The sequence below is a fragment of the Cebus imitator genome, unplaced genomic scaffold (genome assembly GCF_001604975.1).
Source record: "Cebus imitator isolate Cc_AM_T3 unplaced genomic scaffold, Cebus_imitator-1.0 Scaffold5, whole genome shotgun sequence".
NCBI classification, from domain to species: domain Eukaryota; kingdom Metazoa; phylum Chordata; class Mammalia; order Primates; family Cebidae; genus Cebus; species Cebus imitator.
Window position 1 is genome coordinate 10,057,394 of NW_016107320.1, and position 21,597 is coordinate 10,078,990.

Sequence of the window (21,597 nt, forward strand, 5' to 3'; positions counted from 1 at the left end):
CTTTCATTCTTCCCACTTTGTTTCCTTTACTTGGGTGGCTTTCTCTTCACTAGTACTCACATGTATAAAGAGTGGTATTTGTCCTAAATAAAAACGGAATTTCCAGAATCTGATAGATACTACCTCTGTTTTTCCGTTTTTGAGATGGAGTCTCACTGTCACCCAGACTAAGAGTGCAGTAGCGTGATCTCAGCTCACTGCAACCCCCACCTCCTGGGTTCAAGTGATTCTCCTGCCTCAGCCTCCCCTGTAGCTGAGATTACAGTGGCCACCACCAAGCCTGGCTAATTTTTGTATTTAGTAGAGACAGGGTTTCACCATGTTGGCCAAGCTGGTCTCGAACTCCTGACCTCAAGTGATCCACCCATCTCAGTCTCCCAAAGTCTTGGGATTACAGGTGACTACAGGCTGAGCTACCATGCCCAGTGGAGATTACCTCTTAAAAGCAAGAGAAGAAATATGAACTGTACTTACATTCTGTAATACATTAATATAGTTTGACTTTGTGTCCCTACCCAAATCTCATCTTGAATTGTAATCCCCACATGTGGAGAGAGTGACCTGGTGGGAGGCAAATGGAACATGTGGGTGGTTCCCCCATGGTTTTCTCATAATAGTGGGTGTGTTCTCACAAGTTCTGTGATTTATAAGTATTGGCATTTCCTCCTGCTCTTTCTCTTTCCCGTTGCCTTATCAAGAAAGTACTTGCTCCTCCTTCTCTTTCCACTGTGATTGTAAGTTTCCTGAAGTCTCCCCAGTCATGCAAAACTGTCAGTCAATTCAACCTCTTTCCTTTATAAATTACCCAGTTTCAAGGAGTATCTTTATAGCAGTATGAGAAGAAACTAATACATACATTATTTTATTTTATTTTTTCATACTAAGTGTGCAGCAAGCGTCATTGAGCTCCAGTTACCTAAGAAATTGGGGTGCACAGAGCCTATGTAACTTATGCACAACTGAGTTGAGAGGTGGGATATCAATTCAAGCCTCTGCTACTACCAAGCCTATCTTCTTTTTCTGTACTGTGCTACTTCCACAGGTCACAAATGGGTGAGAAAGCACTGTCAGGTAAGATCTAGGAAAACTGAAACTGGGAATAGTTTTGTTTGCTTTTCTTTTAAATGAAATATTAAATCATTAAATATGGTGTTTGTATTGTTTAAACTTCATTATTAATGTTGGTGTTATATGTTTTTTGAATGAACACTAATGGAAATAAGTTATTATAAAATAATTTTTAGAAACAAATAAATGTGTATTTTTAATTCCAAGAAAAATAGAATTTTACCCCTCTTTAAGAATCATATTGATCTTTAATTTTAAAATGCCAATATAAGGAAAATGGCAGTCCTAAAAGCCAGAAATTTACCAAAAAGAAACATGAATCTGGCCTTTTAATTATCTATGTTTAATGAAATTTCAAAAGCACACCATGAATGATGAAAAATCTTTTCCTGTTAGGGAAAGAAACCTATCATCTATTGGTAACAAGAGCAAGAAACATCTTTTGAAGTCTTAACTCTTATCTTTGTGGAAGACATCTACAAATATACATAGATCAAAAGGCAAAGAATCATTTACCACCTACACATGTAAGTATAATCTTAGCATTTTACTTTTTAAAATTCAACTTATCTTAACATACTCCCCTTAAAATAGTCTCAGCATCTTACCTTTAAAAATCTAGCTCATGGCTGGGCACGGTGGCTCACATTTGTAATCCCAGCACTTTGGGAGGCCAAGGTGGGCAGATCACCTGAGGTTAGGAGTTCAAGCCACCCCTGATCAACATGGAGAAACTCCATCTCTACTAAGAGTACAAAATTAGCCAGGTGTTTGGTGCGTACCTGTAATCCCAGCTACTCAGAAGGCTGAGGTGGGAGAATTGCTTGAATCCAGGAGGCAGAAGCTGCAGTGAGCTGAGATCATATCACTGCACTCCAGCCTGGGCAGCAAGAGTGAAGCTCCGTCTCAAAAACAAAACAAAACCAAACAAAAAACGAACTCATACAACTCAATTTATTCATAGCGTGAATTAAACTTGTATCTATAAAAGAGGAAATTTAGAATTCATATGCAATAACACCTATACAGTAATTAATACATAACATCTAACTAAATTCTCATTTATTTATTTTGTGTTATAATGTTTTTTATTGGTAAATATCGGAGAACTATTACAAAGACCAGCTGAAAATTATACCAATGTTATCAATAAGTTATATAAAAGGTAGAAATGATATAATTATATATTATGTATATATGGTTTTAAGGCATAACATATATATATGTTTGTGTTTATGTAGTGCTTCTTCACCAGGGGTTGGCCAACTACCCTTAGGGCCAAATACTGCCCACTGCCTGTTTTTGTAAATAAAGTTTTATTAGAACAAAGCCACATTCTTTTGTTTATATATTGTTTATGGCTGCTTTTATACATACTCAATGAGTCAAATAATTGCAACAGAGCGCTTCTGGCCTGCAAAGCCTCAAATATTTATTATCTGGCTCTTTACAGAAAATATTTGCCAACCTCTGATCTATACATGACAGAATGCTATCAGTTTTTGTAGAACTGAGTTTCATTAAGGATCTTTCCTACATTTATTGCAGTGACAAATTCTGAACTTCTGTAAATAAATGAGGAGATAAATTCATATAGTCGAATGAACTCTATGATGATTATTTCTGTTCAATATAAAACAACTGAGAAATTAGTACATACTTATACGTCTTTATATAGGTATACATAGATTAGACAAATAAGAGAGATAGAGATATATAAATTAGAAATAGGGTTTTGCTCTATTTCCCAGGCCTGAGGGGAATGGCATGATCATAGCTCCCTGCAATCTTGAACTCCTAGGCTCAAGTGATCTTCCTGCCTCAGCCTCCCAAATAGCTGGGACTTACAGGTGCCTAACACCACACCCAACTAGTTTTTTTTTTTTAAGTTTTATGAAAATGGGACTATGTTGTCCCAACTGGTCTCAAACTTGCCTCAAGCAATTGTCTCACCTCAGCCTTCCCAGGTGCTAAGATTTCAGGCTTGAGTCACTATGCCCAGCCTACCTACCTATATATAAATCCTATATACCTGTTTTCAGCTATGAGGGAAGACATGATGATCTTTTATACAGGGAAACCTAAGACTCAGAATATCAGTTTCATCATCTGGACCACCAAAATGTAAAGTAAATGGATGCTACCTTAATGATGTGCCAGTAATTTGAACTGAAGATTCTTGTCAGAGCTTAGTCTAGAATACCTTGTCTTTGATTCATGTGAAAAAAAAATTCAAAAAATTAGAATCTGCTACAGAGAGTGCTAATCATTGTTTTTTCAGGATTTCTCTAGTTTATACTGCATGAAGCTACACTGAAAGCAAAGAAAAACTCGAGGTGGTGTTTATTTCTCTTCCCATCAATTTATCAGGAGCCAGAGAACACCTTTACAGCGTCATAAATACTAGTCCAGTCCAATAGAAAATTGGTTTAGATTGGGGGTTTTGTGCACTCAGTGACATTTGGGGTCTTCTTCTTTCTTGTACCTCTTTCTCTCATCAGCTCAACCCGGTTTACTAGTTACTGATCGCAGATGATAGTTTCTTGGCTCTAGCTCTGGTTTCTCTCTTATACAGCTTTTGTCATCTTCTCTATATTTCATTATCTCAGTGTTCAACTCTTTCTCTTTTTTTTTCTTTTTACTTCACTACAGGGACTGAAAAAGATTAATTATCTCTGCTTCTCCAGAAAAGCAGCTCACCACCAGCTCCTGCTGATCATAACCCTTCTGCCGGTATCACTCCAGACATAGTAAAATGCTTTCACTGAATTAAAATTTAACATTACATCCCTATTTTTCCTTAAGATCACTATAAGAAATTTCCCTATAAAAGAAGTTTTAAAATCTTCTTGAAAAGTTGCTTTTGAAAGAATTATTCATTATTAATCAGGGACCAAAATAAAATTATTTGTGTTAGGTTGTGCTTGCAGAATTTAGTGCCAAAAACTTTTTGTCTCTACAAAATAACTAATATGCATGCTTTTTTTTTCAGATCATGAGTAAATTTGATCTTTCTTATTAATGTTTTGTTTTTGCGTTAGTATATGGGAACTCAACACTAAATGCACATTTAAGTGCAATTACTACTGAGGCCAAATTTCTATGAGAATTTTTTTTTTGCAATAGCAAATCAAAGTTTATAAATAAAAATGAAATACATATCTGGTCATTTTAGTTAGTGCGCTTTCTTGGATTCAGGTTGAGAATTTTTACTCCCACTTTCTGTGAAATCACAGATCTCCCTTTGGGACCCCAAATAAATACAAAACAAATAATATCTATTTTATTGTGTTATTTTTCTGGTATTTTTGTTCTTATGATGTATGGATAAATTGGACTTAGTGTTGACATACCACATGCCCTTAATAAATAATCACGATCTGTGTAGGTATATGATTACCCCTCTATACACATTTGGAAAAAGAGAGCCCATTTGTGAAAATGCATGGAGAATCAGACAAGTGCTTCAAGATTAATGTATCTTTACAGAGACTTACTGACATGGTATATCGCTAGTTTAGTGTCGTAAAGACATAAAGTGAGAAAGTAGTTCGTCTACCTGTTAACAGTGATTGCTGCATAATGCAGAAAGCTAGATCTTGGGAAAGACAAAATATGCAACGAATACTACTTGCTTAAAGGAAATAATAATCCTTTTTGTTGCTTAACACAGCTCATTATTATTTCTCAGCGTTCTAGGAGTTGGCTAGCCAACCTAGCTGGTTTTGCTTGGAGCCTCTCCCACAGTTGCAGTGAGAGGGTTTTCCCTTTTGTGTGTGGTGCCTGGCCTGAGATGTCTGGAATAGTTGAGGATGATTGGACTTGTCTCTTGCTCCCACTCTCTCTGTGTGCAGCCTTTCCAGGTGAGCTACGTCACAGCATGGCAGTCTCAGAGTAGTTGAACTTCTCACATGGCAAATGGCTTTCCCCAAGCCACAATAGCAAGAAACTTTAATGGTAGTAATAGTTTAATAAGCACTTATTCCCATGCTAGATACTATAAATATATCTTACTTCTTTCTCATAATAACCACACAAGATGGGTGACACTTTTCCTATTTTCATGAAAAGGAAACCAAGACTCAGAATTGTTATGTAATCGTACCAGTCCTCCTCACTATAAAATAAGCAATCCAGGTTTTCTTTCCCTAAAACTCACATATTTTCTTCTATGCTTAGCCACCTCATAAAACCATAAAATGTTCACTGCCAATACAATAGATAAATAATAATTCAATACATAATACAAGGAATGTTATAAATCTCATGTGATTAACAGCTAAATTAAAATGTAGACATTTACTCCAGGAATAAAGTAGAGGGAAATTCCCTATGAAATGGTATTTCTGAGGAGCCTTCTTAGAAGAGACTAAGTGATCTAAGTGCTACAAAGTTTTGTGCACAAAAATTGAAGATAATTTATCAAAGCATGTATTTTATTATTTGTTTTTGCTTCAGAATTCTGTAACTGTATTTCCCCTTTCTTTATATAGATAAAATCCCAAATTTGTGAAAGACAGAGTAGATAAAATTTTCTTTAAGTGGCCTGGGTAATAACTCTTGGTCATTAAGATATTTTTGCTGATTTCCTTTTTACTGTATTAGATTATACGATCATTATGATATAATTCTAAAAGAGAGTACAATCAGCTGATTCAAGCAGGAAGAAAAGAATATTTCATTAGAAGAGGCAGTTGTGCTTTCCTTTATGGGGAGAATAATGATCATAATGCTAAATTGACTGAGTATTTTCTCTGCTGGTTGCAGACAGAGAGATGGGCCCTGCGCAACCCTAACATACCCTTCCAGCTTTGTCTTATTCCTGCTGGATGTGTTCTCACTGAGTTTAGAGCTCCATGCTGATGTTGCTATTTACTGCTACCACATCCCTGGTGCGAGTTCCAATGAGGTATAGGGCATGCAGAAGATTCATCCTTATGTTGGCAATTTATCCCAAATCCAGCAAGGTGGGCCCAAGACAAGTTAGGCAGTAGAGCCATGCGGTAGGCTCGCAAGCTGGAATTTCATACAACCGTCCATTGTTTCTAATACTAGAGCTAACATTCTTTGCTAGAGCCTTGGAGAACAATGTTGTCTCGGTAAAGTGTGCATACAAATGTTGTTCAAACATTTTCTTCTTACTATGCTTTCTGTCTGTAGGATTACAATTGTCTTAAGATTTCTGTGGTACCAACCACAGTCTTTTGGCTTGGTATATGGAGTAATTCAATGATTCTGTCAGGCACCCAGATTCTTAAGTTGCTGGGGGCAGGGATGTAATCATGGCAGCAGAATCCTTCCAGGTTTCTGAGGTGGTACTTGCCTACACTGTAGTTGCTTTGTAAATAATACATTTTGAATGGCTGCTTTCTGTACACTTCACTCTCTACTAATATCGAACTCATGCAGCTGGCTTCACACCCAGGCACTAATCTGTCCCTTGCTTGTGTTCTTTGCTTCATTATTCTCCACTTATCCTAGTCCTCCCTTCAAGTTTCAGCTCAGGTGCTTTCTCCTCCAGGAAACTTTCCTAAATTTCCCTTCCATTTCATGTACACTTCTATCATGTTACTGAAATAGTCTTTTGGAGGAATCTATATATTATATCCAACTCCATGAGGCCATTGGGATTAAAGATTAATTCTTATTTATTTTGAATCTCAGCCCCTGCCCAGTGCCTGACTGGTAATTTAAACTCACAAGTATATGTTGAGCTGATCTGAAGAATGGAGTGGAGACAAGAAACTCATGAGGAAAATAAGGGGGTTGAACATTCCAGGAGCCACTAGTGTCTTTTGCACCCCTTAGGAAAGCTTCCTTGTATGAAAATTTTATTCAAATTATCTTCATATTGCATCACAGAAAAATACTATTAATATATTTTTTAACTTTCTAAAGTTCAAAATTGTTATAGAAAACACATTTGGAGGGTTCTAATAAATAACTGAAAACCTCTCACTTTCCTTAGGGGTCATAAGGAAACAGATACAAGTTATACCATCAGAGAGGTCCCATCGGCCTCAGGGCTGAAGTGGGAGTTTCTTATTGTCATCAGAGAAGCACCAAATCTGAGGTTCCTGATCCTTCCTCACAGGAGATCTCACAAAGTTTTCTAGCTAATTCGGGTGGTGGTCGCAGGCCCGACAGGAGACAGTGAACTTGCTCACACTCCCAGAACATTGCTACTACAACCAGCATATGAGAAAGCCATTGCACACATATTCTCTAAAACTAAGAGCTCATACAGGGTCATCACCACTGAAAGCACCCAGAGCTGAAGGTAGGTGACAATAAATAACTAACTTTAAAGTTACAATCTCAAGGGAAAAAACAAGAAATTTAAAAACTCAATTTAATGCAAAATAATTAGACAAAATACTCTACCTAAATGAAAAGGAACTGAAAAACTAATATTGGCTATACGAAAAAACGGGCTCTATATCACCCCCCAAAGATTATACAAACTCTCCAACAATAGATCCAAACCAAGATGAAATCTTTTAAAAATCAGATAAAGAATTTAAAAGTTTGATTATTAAGTTACTCAAAGAGAAGCAAGAGAAAGGTGAAAATCAACATACAGATATTTTAAAAGCAATTCGGGATACGAATGAAAAGTTTCTAATGAGATAGTTATTTTAAAGTAAAACCAATCCAAACTTCTGAAAGTGAAAGGCACATTTAGAAAACTGCAAAATGTAGTGCAAAGTTTTGACAGTAAACTAGACCAAGTGAAAGAAAGAATTTCAGGGCTGAAAGACCAAACTTTTAGATTAACCTAATCAGAAAAAAATAAAGAAAAAATAATTAAAAGAAATAAAGTATCCAAGAAATGTGAGCTTATGTAAAATGGTCAAATCTAAGAATCACAGGTTTTCTTGAGGGAGAAGAAAAACATGTTGGAAAACCTATTTGAGGGAATAATTGGAGACAACTTCACTGTTCTTGCTAGAGATTTAGACATCCAAATACAAGAAGCACAAAGAACTCCTGGAGAGTCACTGCAAAAAGGACATCACAAAGACCTATAGTCATTAGGCCAACTAAAGTCAGCCTAAAGGAAAAAAATTCTAAAAGCATGAGACTTTAAGTTTCTGGGGGCAGGGATGTAATCACAACAGCAGAATCATTCCAGGTAACCTGTAAATGGAAGGCAAAACAAACACAAAAACAAAACAGAAAAGACAAAAACATCAGGTAACCTGTAAATGAAAACCTTTCAGACTAACGGTAGACATCTCAGGAGAAACTTTCCAAGCCAGAAGGAACTGGGGTTTTTCCTCTAGCTTCCTTAAACGAATTAATTGTCAGCCAATAATTTTATACTAAAAAAACTAAGTTTCTGAATATAAAATTCAGAATGGAGAAATAAAATATTTCTCAGACAAGCAAATGATGAGGGAACTTGTCAATGCTAGACTAGCTTTAAAAGAAATGCTAAAAGGAGTTATAAATATTAAAACACCAGATTGGAAACTCCAGAAAGCATAACATTCACAAGGCTTATAAAAAAAAAAAAAAAAAAAAAAAAAAAAAAAAAAAAAAAAAAAAAAAAAAAAAAAAAAAAAAAAAAAAAAAAACAAACAAAAAAAAAACACAATGAAGAAAACAAACTCACTAGGTAATAATTAGCACAATGATTGAAACAGTACCCCACATCTCAATATTAAAGTTAAATGTAGATTGGTCTAAATTCTCTACTTAAAAGATACAAATTGGCAGCTTGAATTAAAAAAAAAAAAAGGTCACAAACCAAACATCTACTGTCTTCAGGAGACACACTTAACACATATTCTTATAGACTCAAGGTAAAGCAGTGGAAAAATATATTATATGCAAATAGAAACCAAAAGCAAACAGGACTAGCTGTTCTTATATCATGCAAAAAAGACTTTAAGGAAACAACAGTAAAATAGATGAAGAAGGTCATTATGTAATTATAAAAGGATCAACCATACACATAATAATCCTAAATATGTATGCACATAATTTCAGGGCTCCTAGATTCATAAATCAATTAACACTAATAAGAAAAGAGATATACAACAACATTCCACCTGAGCACACTGGACAGATCAAGGCAGACATTCAACACACAAACATTGGATGAAAATTGTGCTTTACTAAAATGGGGTGTAACAGATACTTATAGAACATTCAACTCAAGAACTGAAGAATATACAGTATTTTCATCAGCACATGGAACATTTGTCAATTTAGACCATATGTTAGGCCACAAAATAAGTCTCAGAAATTGAAACTATATCAAATATCTTCTCAGACAACAGTGGAATAAAACTAGAAACCAATTTCCAAAAAAACCCCTCAAAACTATACAAATACATGGAAACTAAACAATCTGTTCCTGAATAATTTATGGATTAACAACAAAATCAAGATAAATTTTAAAACGTTTTCAAAATGAATAATAATAGTTACACAAGGCCTCAAAACCTCTGAGATACAGCAAAAGCAGTACTAAGAGGGAAGTTTATAGTGTTAAATGCCTAGATCATTAACTCTGAAAGATCACAAACTGACTCCCTAATGTCACAACTCAAAGAACTAGAGAAACAAGAACAAATAAAACCCCAAGCTAGCAGAAGAAAACAGACAACAAAGATCAAAGCAGAATTAAATGCAAATGTAACCAAAAAACAAAACAAGAAAAAAAAAAAGAAAGTTTTGTTTCATTTTTTTAATGAAACAAAAAGCAAAAAGCTATTTTAAAATAAATAAACACAATTGACAGACCACTACCTAGATTAACTAAGAGAGGTTTAAGTAAACTGAATTAGAAAAAAAAAAAATGGAGACATTATAGCTGACACTGCAGAAATACAAAAGATTATTTGAGACTACTATGAACAAATCAATGTACACAAACTAGAAAATCTAGAGGAAATGGATAAACTCTGAAAAACATATCACTCCCTAGCTTGAATCAGGAAGAACTAGAAATCCTGAACATACCAATACCAAGCAGTAAGATTGAATCAGTAATAAGAGAAATCTGCCAGCAACAACAAAAAAGCCCAGGGACAGATGGATTTACAGCTCAATTCTACCAGATAATGAAAGTGGGATTGGTACCCATTCTACTGAAACTATTCCAAAAGATTATGGAGAAAGAACTCCTCCCTAATTCCTTCTACAAAGCCATTATTACCCTGAAACCAAAGTGAGGAAGGAACATAGACAAAAAAGAAAACAAGAAATCAATATCTCTGATTAATATAGATGAAAAATCCTTAACAAACTACTAGTAAACTGCATCCAACAGTACATCAAAAAATAATTTAGTATGATCAAATGGATCTTGCACCAGGGATGCAGGGATGGTTCAACATAAGCAAGTCAATAAATGTGATTCATCACATAAACAGAATTAAAAGACAAAAACCATATGATCATCTCAATAGATGCAGAAAAGTCATTTGATAAAATCCAGCATCGCTTTGTGATAAAATTACTCAACAAGCTAGGTAGAGAAGAAACGTATATAACTCAAAATAATACAAGCCATATATGAAAAACCCACTGCCAACATTATAATGACCAGGAAAACGTTCAAAACATTCCCTTTAAGAATTGGAAAAAGACAAGGATGCCCAGTTTCACCAGTCCTATTCAACATAGTACGGGAAGTCCTAGTCAGAGCAATCAGGAAAGAAAAGAAACAAAGGGCATCCAAATTGGAAAACAGGAAAACAAACTAACTACATTTGCTGATGATATGATCTTATAACTAGGAAACCCTAAATGTTTCTTGAAAAAGACTCCTAGTTCTGATAAATGAATTCAGTAATGTATCAGATTATAAAATCAATGTATTCAAATAAGTAGCACTGCTACAAATTAACAATTATCAGGCTGAGAATCAAATCAAGAACTCAACTTCTTTTACAACAATTATACACACAATACCTAGGAATATACTTAATCAAAGAGGTGAAAGATCTCTACAAGGAGAGAACTATGTAGAGATCTCCTTGTAGAGATCTTTCACCTCCTTGATTACAAAACAGTGCTGAAAGATATCAAAAGTGACACAAACAAATGGAAATACATTCTATGCTCATGGATCGAAAGAACAACCTTTTGAAAATGACGATACTGTCCAAAGCATTCTATAGATTCAGTACAATTCCCATCAAAATATGGACATCATTTTTCACAGAATTAAAAAAAATTCTAGAATTCATATGAAACCAAAAAAGAGCCAGAATTGCCAACGCAATTCTAAGCAAAAGGAACAAATCCAGAGGCATCATATTACCTGACTTCAAATTATACCACTAGGGTACAGTAACCAAAAGAGCATGGTGCTGGCATAAAAGTAGACACATATTCCAATGCAACAGAATAGAGAGCCCAGAAATAAAACCAAACATTTACAACCAATTGTTCTGACAAATCATGGAAAACCATAAATTGGGAAAAGAATGCCCTATTCAGTAAATGGTGATGGAAAAATTGGCTATTCACACACAGAATAATGAAATTGGATACCTATTTCTCACTATATACAAAAATTAACTCAAGGTATATTAAAGACTTAAATCTGAGACCTGAAACTGTAAAAATTATAGAAGAAATTCTTCCAGCATTGGCTTAGGCAAAGAATTTATCACTAAGACCCCAAAAATACAACAAAACTAAAAATGAATAAATGTAACTTAATTAAATTAAAAATCTCTGGAAAACAAAAGAAATAATCATCAGAGTAAACAAACAACCTGCAGAATGAGAGAAAATGTTTGCAAATTATGCATTTAACAAAAGACTAATATCTAGAATCTGCAAGTGAACTCAAATCAGCCAGGAAAGAAGACAAATAATCCCATTAAAAAGTAGGCACAGGACATGCATATACATTCCTCAAAAGAAGATATACAAATGGCCAAAAAGCATATGAAAAAATCTCCATACTGAATGATCAGGGGACTGCAAATGAAAATCAAAATAAAATACCACCTTACTCCATTCAGAATGACTGTTATTAAAAAAAAAAAAAAAAAGTAGATACTGGTGTGGACGTGGTGAAAAAGGAATGCATGTACAATGTTGGTGGGAATGTAAATTAGCACCACCTCTGTGAAAAACAGTATGAGGATTTCTCAAAGATCTATAAGAAGATCTACCATTAGATTCAACAATCCCACTGCTGGGTTACTACCCAAAGGAAAATAAATCACTATATCAAAAAGACAGTAGCACACAGCACACATACATTTATTGTAATACAATTCACAATTGCAAAGGTATGGAGCCAACTTAAATACCTATCAGCCAATGAATGGATAAAGAAAATATGATTTATGTACACTATAAAATACTGCTTGGATATTAAAAAATGAATTAATGTCTTTCACAGCATCTTGGATGGAACTTAAGGCCATTATTCTATGTGAAGTAATGTAAGAATCAAAAACCCAGTACCACAGGTTCTCACTAATAAGCTGGAGCTAAGCTTTTGGGGACACAAAGACATATAGAGTGGTATAGTGGACACTGCAGACTCAGAATGGGGGAGGGTGGAAAGGGAGTGAGAATGATAAACTACCTATTGGGTCCACTAAGTGATGAGTGCATTAAATCCTAGTCTTCACCACCATACACTTCATCCATATAACCAAAAACCACTTGTCTACCTAAAGCTACTGACATTTAATTTCTTAAAAAATTAAAAAACAAAAATAAATTTAAAAAGAGAGAAGCAACAAACACAGGCAAGCTGAAAGAATGGAGTGATACAGAATTGAAGGGTGCGTTGTCCTGGCCCAGGAGAAAAGAGAGCAAGCCAGAAAGGCTTAGCATAAATGCAACAGAATCCAGGTTAATTTCCTAGTAGAACTGACACTATTTGAGACTTGTTCCAGCTTGCCAGACTTCAAACGGCCAAAGACTGAACAGGTAGTGATGCTGGCTGCCTCGCAGTGCTTTCCAGAGATAGGCAGCACATCCAGGCCTGCTCCATGGCAGGTCAGAAATGAGGAAGCCCAAAATGCAGGCTGCTCCTGTGAAGAATCCAAGCACTGATCAGCAGATCACAAATTTATTTAAGGCCAGCAGGGAAGGAAGTAGGCATCAAGGGCCCCCTAATGTTGTCTGATCAGCTTAGAAGGCAAGGAGGTAACAGGATGCTATAGATAGTCCTCCAAAATGAGTGAACCGTTATTTGCATCTCATTGGGGAATAGGTGATGATGCCAAAGTGAAAGGACATGCAGGCATCTGCTTCTCCATCATGCTGTGAAGCTCCTAGGAGTTTAGACCCAGCCTCACTGCTCTAATGATATTAGACAAGATATTCCTCAATGTGTGGCTTCGGCAAATGAGGTCACGAATGCTTCCCACTGAGCTTAAAGAAAAACAGTGAAAAAATTGCATCATCTTCCTTAGTTTCACCATCAGTAAATAGGATTCATGATCTTGGACTAAGGGGCTTTGGAGTTCTTTTGGTCAAATCCTGTTCATGAGAGCAAGGCATGTGGCTTGCTTGCCCTGAGCAATTGAGAGATGCTCCTGAACAGAGGAGAACAATGAATTGTAGTTCCCAACTGCATAGTGAATGTTTCCTATCAGCTCACTATCCTTTGCAGTAAATCAACTTAACTCTCCATTACAATAGATGGCAATAGCGCATTACTTGTCAGCAACATGCTGCAATAATAAGGCTCTTTCAGGCAGCCTCTCAAATACAGATAGTGATGTCTGTGGAGAAACGGAACTGCTTTTAAAATTAATATGAGCAGTAGCTTCGTATTAAGGCCAGGTCCAGTATTTCAACAGGAAGTTCCCTGAATTTTCTTGCATAGCAAGAATTTTATTGAAAAGAGCAGATGAGAAGTCATTATTTAATTGAAAACTCTGTAAGAAATTGGGCTCCTATTAATTTAGAGAAATATAACCTCCAAAATGTCTGAAGCTTACAGACAAATTGTCTGGTGGACTCTGGAACCGGACAGAATGCCTAAATTTAAAGCCTGTCTCTGCAGATTACCAGCTGTGGCACTGTAGGTGGGTTATTTAATCAACCACTTCTCAAAACCTTGCATTTATAAAGGAAACAATAATAGCTCTTTCTATATGGGATTGTAGGTTAAATGAAACAACGTCTATAACATTCTTGCAACAATGTCTGCTACAAAAGCATCTAATAGATGTTATTTCTTATTATCTTACACCCAATGTTTTAAGTTTCTAACATTGAAGGTCCAGATGCTACACTTAATTTAAGTGACCCATGGAAATGTCTGCTCCTTGTCTCTTGCCCCACCCCTCATGCCAACATAGATTTGAATTCTCATAAAATATTCCAGGAGGATTGAATTTTGAGCTTCCCAAAGGAAGAAATAAAGAGACCAAAGTCAGCCTGTCCTCACTGGGATTGGCATACGACAAAGATCTGAAGTGGTTCTGAGGCATCATGGAAGACAGTTGAAAATCACATTGTCAGCTTGAAATGCATCAAAGCTATTTGCTGGCTTGAACTACCCTAGGGAGAATTCCCATTCAGTTCAATCCATGCAAAATCATGCTTGGCCCTGGCAGGACAAGGACTAAGTTACCACCCCATATGGCACCTAATTTGTGATAATCCCTCCATGAGAAAGAAATAGTGACAGTAATCACCCCACTTCACCCACAAAAACTACTCAGTAAAGGACATTCTCGCCACTAAGACAAATTCTGATATTACTTTGTGCTGTGGAAAGGCTGACAAAGCTCCTCACTCCGTAGCTAACAAGGAGGATATCTTGCCTAAGCTGTGAACAGTTAAGAAGTCCACCAATATTAACAAACACCCCTGCCCCATCGCTGTGGGTGTGATGCTAAACACAGAGAAAGAACTGATACAACCACTTCAAGTTATTTTTCTTGTGTTTAATTTCACTTCATTAGTCAGCATTTCCCCTGTACCTTAGTGTAATCTAGATTCAGTGACACTTATTTTTCATTTGGATGGTTGATTAATGTGTCCCTTCTAGGAAAAAGGATTCTGCAAACTTCAAGAGGAAGTTCCAACTGTGAGAACTATGACCAGCTCAGTCTTTCCTCCCTTAATGGCTGCATTGAGCACCTCCTGCCACACACGTCCCATGAGCCTTGAATATATTAAGCTTCTCGGTGATCAGGGGTATACAGTGTTGCTGGGACCATGGTTTGTAAAACATACGCAGTTCCTTTCAGTTTTCTCGTGGATTTAAGGCCATGTCATAGTGCAGGCTACCTCTACACAGAAAGAAGCAGGTTAATGACAGAAGGGGGCAGGTTCCAAAACCTTCAGAATTTGACAAGAGTCAAGATAACATGGAGCCTTTTTTTCCTCATGATTTATTTGCAGGTCTCAATAGTATGATTAGCTAGGAGAAACCAAAATTTTCATCCTTGATTAATCTGAAGAAATGAGCAAGGCCAAGTCAACTGAAATGTCTTCAGTTAAGGCAAACACACTTCACAAAGTAAATGGTAAATGCCAACGCCCTGCCTCTATCTAGTTAGTAGAATGTGGTGACCATCACTACTTTGAAACTCAAATACTTTTCCTCATATCCTTATAATTCTCACAAGAAATACTGGACCAATGTTAAATGGTTGTGAATCATAAAGCAGCCATAAAATTTTCAAATTAGATCTTTCTGTTTGCCACTTAAAACTATTAATATGCACAAACCAAATATCATAATAATCTGCCTGATATATCAATAATATATTATATATTACATATGTTCTAAATAAGTCTAAAGGTAAATGCTCTAAAGGCCTGAAAATAATAACTGAGACTTAGATAAATGGATAGTGTTGGCTGACTAGTAAGAGACCAAGTTCCATACTCTCTTCTGTCTGCTTATGCTCAACTGAGCACTTCCACCCACCCCTCAAATTACCTGTCCTCTGTAAACCTGCATTTCTCATTTCTAAAATTAGAATAATAATATTCTCATCTCATAGAATTTTCATAATGATTAAATGAGCTGATCTGCAGATGGCACTTATCCCAGTGTCTACAGTGCAATAAGCCCTTAGTGAGACTTATCCAAGATGATGTTGATGATTACTATTTTAGTTTGTATTTTACTAAGGTTTTCAATCTATGTAAAAACACAGGATTTTCTTTCCCATTTTACTTCTCTTTCTCCTCATCTCTAAAAGAAAAAGAGTGTTTGAGAGATGCGACAATAGTGGCAAGAGCAACTTTCCATTGCCTCAAAAATGCTCCACTCGATAATTATGTTAATTGCAAGAAGCCAGGCACACAAAGACAAACATCACATGTTCTCACTTATTTGTGGGATCTAAAAATCAAAACAATTGAACTCATGATGATAGAGAGTAGAAGGATGGTTATCAGAGGCTGGGAAGGGTAATGGGGGGCTGGGGTGGAGGAGGGAAGGATGGTTAATGAATACAAAACACAGTTCAAAACAATTAATAAGACCTACTATTTGATAACATAACAGGGTGACCATAGTCAATAATAACTTAATTGTACATTTTAAAATAACTAAAAGTTTGTAATTTGATTGTTTGTAACACAAAAGGTAAATACTTCTAGGATGGATACTTCATTCTCTCTGATGTGATTATTTTACATTGCAAACCTATATTAGTCTCTTCTCATGGCGCTCATAAAAACATACCCAAGAATGAGTAATTTATAGAGAAAGAGGTTTAACCGACTCACAGTTCAGCATGGCTGTGGAGGCCTCAGGAAACTTACAATCATGGCAGAAGAGGAAGCAAACATGTCCTTCTTTAGATGGCAGCAGGAAGGAGAAGTGAGTGCTCAGCGAAGGGGAAAGGCCCTTATAAAATCATCAAATCTTGTGAGAGCTCACTCACCATGAAGAGAACAGCATGGGTGGAAATAGCCCCCATGATTTGATTATCTCCACCTGAAGATAATTGAGTCATGGTGATGCCCACTATGATTCGATTATTTTCAGATGGAGGTAATCACACAATGGTCCTACCCTTGAAATGTGGGGATTATCACAATTCAAGGTGAGACTTGGGGACACAGAGACAAATCATATCAATACCTGTTTCAAAATATCTCATGAACCACATAAAGATATGCACCCACTATATACCCACTAAACATTAAAAAATGCTTAAAAAAACTCCACTCTGGGGGAATGAATATCCAGTGTAAGAGATGAGAGTTCACATAGCAGGTGAAAAACAGAGAAATAAGGTAAGAAACTTGTGAAAAGAAGTCAAAAAGGGCAGTCTCAATTGGGGGCAGAAGGAAGAGGAATCAGGTGCACAGATCTACCTTACTGTGAGCCTGTGAGAGCTGAGCTTGTCACTGACTGAATGGAGACCCAAGGGAGATGATAAAAGGTGATATTTACACTATTTCCTGGGCACAGATTCTATTCCTAATTGGCTTCCAGGAAGAGCAGATTCTTTGGGCAATGAAACAATGCACTCCTTTTTGGATATTAAGGACACAAAAGAAGAGTTACATAACATGTCTTAGCTGATTATCATTACTCTCTGAGCTAGATAACATTATTACCCACATTTAATAGGTTAGACAGTGGTTGGTTCCTCAGCTTTTAGGGGCCATACTCATTTTTGAGACTTGAATGAAATGGCTGGTCTCTTTCCCAGCAAAGTTCTCATACATGTAAAATGTTGCATACACTTTCTGGGAGTTTGCTCATCACATGAGGCCCATTCATAAAATTATTTCAGGATTAATGCAAAGAACCAATATTTCTCTCCAAAGTACAGAATGTGCTCCCTGTGTACATGGACTGTGTCTTGCTCATTCATTGTCCTGCTTCCACTGTCAGATAGATGTGTGAGAGGTGGTTTTTGGTAGAAACATGAAGAAATCAACAAATGTCTCCTCTGGCCATGTGTTTTACAAACATTATCTTAGCTGTTTTCAAGACCTTATAAAAAAGAGATTATGAGCCCCATTTTACAGATGAAGAAATAGGTAATAGAAGGTTTATGTGTCTTTTCCAAGGTCATAGGGGTTTTAAATTATAACCCAAGTCTATCTTCTCACTCCTTTAGTGTCTTAGTCAGCTTGGGTTGCCATAACAGAATACCACAGACTGGGTGGCTAAAACTACAGGAATGTATTTCCCACAGTTCTAGAGACTGATAATTCAAGATCAAAGTGTTGACTGATTCGGTTCCTGGTGAGGGATCTTTTCCTGGCTTGTAGACAGCCACCTTCTTGCAGTGTCCACACATGCTGCAGAGAAAGAGATAACTCTGGTGCCTCTTTTCTCTTTTTATAAGGATACCAGCTTTATTGGATCAGAACATATTCCTAATGACTTCATTTAACCTTTATCACCCCCTCACAGACCCTATCTTTACAAATACAGTCACATGGAGATTGGGGCTTCAACACATAATTTTGGGGGTGGTTCAAATCTTCAGTCCATAACATGCACCATTCTGCATCTAGAGGAAGGTAGTGAGATAGAAATCATTGGGTCTCTCATTGCAGCATTATATCCAAAGTTGTACGTCTTTTATGTTGGTCAACTGCTGGGAGACATTTTGTCTGGGTAATTTTTGCAAGCTCAAAAGGCTGATTTCCTATAGAAAGAAACGCCATGCTAAGTTATTGGCATGTTCTGGACCTGCAAGAGTGATTTCCTTGCATTCTGTCAGAGTGTGGTTTCCATAAGATGGATCTCCTCATATACCACTAATCTTATATCAATATCAACATCCCACAGGAGTTGCAATATCTAGGTCTGATAGGAAAAGTGAAGTCTTGCATTTCCATTCCTACTGAGTTGACTAGCTTTCACAGCCTAGTGGTGGAGATGGAACTTTAAAGTAACTTTTGATTGTAATAAAAGCAAGCTAAATCAGAGGCAGTAGATGAAAGAAGCTGGACTGAAACCTATCATTTTCTATCTACCCTTCGACCTTCATTCACCCAACTAGATTTCAGTTGCCTAAAAAAAAAGACTTTTTTTTCCTTTTCTCTTTTTACTTAATGTCTTCTGACATGTAATCTCAGCTATCATTAACATTCAAGAGTTTCCCTTCCTGAGTTCAATGGGCCACTATCATCAGAACCATAGCGCCCCCTTCAGTGAATTCCCAGATGTCCATCAGTCTAACTCCTTTTCCCATGGTTATTTTACTCCAAGTGGCCAGTGGGGCCCCCAAATAATCTGTACTTTCACAAACTTTTTAAAAACATAGAACATGGAAAGTATATTTATTATTTATTTTGCTCACGTATTTGTATTATTTATCTCCTGGAAGAGGTACAAATTGATGTAGTATTGTAGAATTTATGTGATTTTGAATTAATGAGGTATGAGGTGCTGTGCCTAATATAAGACGGCTTATTCCACCATAAGGTTTTGTTAGTAATGTAATCATGAAAGCTAATATTTATTTTTCTCATTATTATATGTCAATATTTTGCTGAGTACTTAAAACATGACTTATATCCTCTCTTATTTCCTTGAGCAGTGGTTTGTAGTTCTCCTTGAAGAGGTCCTTCACATCCCTTGTTAGCTATATTCCTAGGTATTTTATTCTCCTTGTAGCAATTGTGAATGGGAGTTCGCTCATGATTTGACTCTCTCTGTCTGTTAATGATATATATGAATGCTTGTGATTTTTGCACATTGATTTTGTATCCAGAGACTTTGCTGAAGTTGCTTATCATCTTAAGGAGATTCTGTTCTGAGACGATGGGGTCTTCTAAATATACAATTGTGTTATCTGCAAATAGAGACAATTTGATTTTCTCTTTTCCTAATTGAATACACTTTTTTTTTTCTTGCCTGATTGCCCTGGCCAGAACTTCCAACACTATGTTGAATAGGAGTGGTGGGAGAGGGCTTCCTTGTCTTATGCCAGTTTTCAAGGGGAATGCTTCCAGTCTTTGCCCGTTCAGTATGATATTGGTTATGTGTTTGTCATAAATAGCTCTTACTATTTTGAGATACATTCCATCGATACCTAGTTTATTGAGAGTTTTAGCATAAAGATCTGTTGAATTTTTTCAAAGGCCTTCTCTGCATCTATTGAGTTAATTATGTGGTTTTTGTCTTTGGTTCTGCTTATGTGATAGATTACGTTTATAGATTTGCATGTGTTGAACTAGCCTTGCATTCCAGGAATGAAACTGACTTGATAGTGATGCATAAGCTTTTTGATGTGCCGTTGGATTTGGTTTGCCAGTAGTTTATTGAGGATGTTTGCATCAATGTTCATCATAGATATTGGCCTGAAATTTTCTTTTTTAGTTGTGTCTCTTCCAGGTTTTGGTATCAGGATGATGTTTATCTCATAGAATGAGTTAGGGAGGATTCTCCCTTTTTGTATCGCTTGGAATAGTTTTAGAAAAAATGATACCAGCTCCTTTTTGTAACTCTGGTAGAATTTGGCTGTGAACCCCTCTGGTCCTGGAATTTTTTTTTGGTTGGTTGGCTATTAATTGCTGCCTCAATTTCAGACCTTGTTATTAGTCTATTCAGGGATTCAATTTTTTCCTGGTTTAGTCTTGGGAGGGTGTGTGTGTGCAGGAATTTTTCTGTTTTTTCTAGATGTACCAGTTTATTTGCATAAAGGTGTTTGTAGTAATCTCTGATGGTAGTTTGTATTTGTATGGGATTGGTGGTAATAACCCCTTTATTATTTTTTATTGCATCTATTTGATTCTTCTCTCTGTTTTTGTATTAGTCTGGCTAGCGATCTAGCTATTTTGTTGATCTTTTAAAAAAAACAGCTCCTGAATTTATTGGTTTTTTGAAGGATTTTTTTGTGTCTCTAACTCCTTCAATTCTGTTCTGATCTTAGTCATATGCAAGGACTTCATGACTAAAACACAAAAAACAATGGCAACAAAAGCCAAAAGAGACAAATGGGATCTAAGTAAACTTCTGCACAGCAAAAGAAACTATCGCTAGAGTTAACTGGCAACCAACAATATGGGAAAAAATTTTTGCAATCTACCCATCTGACAAAAGGCTAATATCCAGAATCTACAAAGAACTTAAACAAATTTACAAGAAAAAAATCAAACAACCCCATAAAACAGTGGGCAAAGGATATGAAGACACTTTTCAAAAGAAGACATTTATGCAGCCAACAAACATATGATAAAAAGCTCATGATCACTGTTCATTAGAGAAATGCAAATCAAAACCACATTGAGATGCCATCTCACACCAGTTAGAATGGCAATCATTAAAAAATCTAGATACAACAGATGCTGGAGAGGATATGGAGAAATAGGAACACTTTTACACTGCTGGTGGGAGTGTAAATTAGTTCATCCATTGTGGAAGACAATGTGGTGATTCCTCAAGGATCTAGAACTAGAAATACCATTTGACCCAGCAATCCCATTACTGGGTATATACCCAAAGGATTATAAATTGTTCTATTATAAAGACACATGCACACATATGTTTATTGTGGCACTGTTTACAATAGCAAATACTTGAAACCACATCAAATGCCCAGCAATGCTAGACTGGATAAAGAAAATATGGCACATATACACCATGGAAAACTA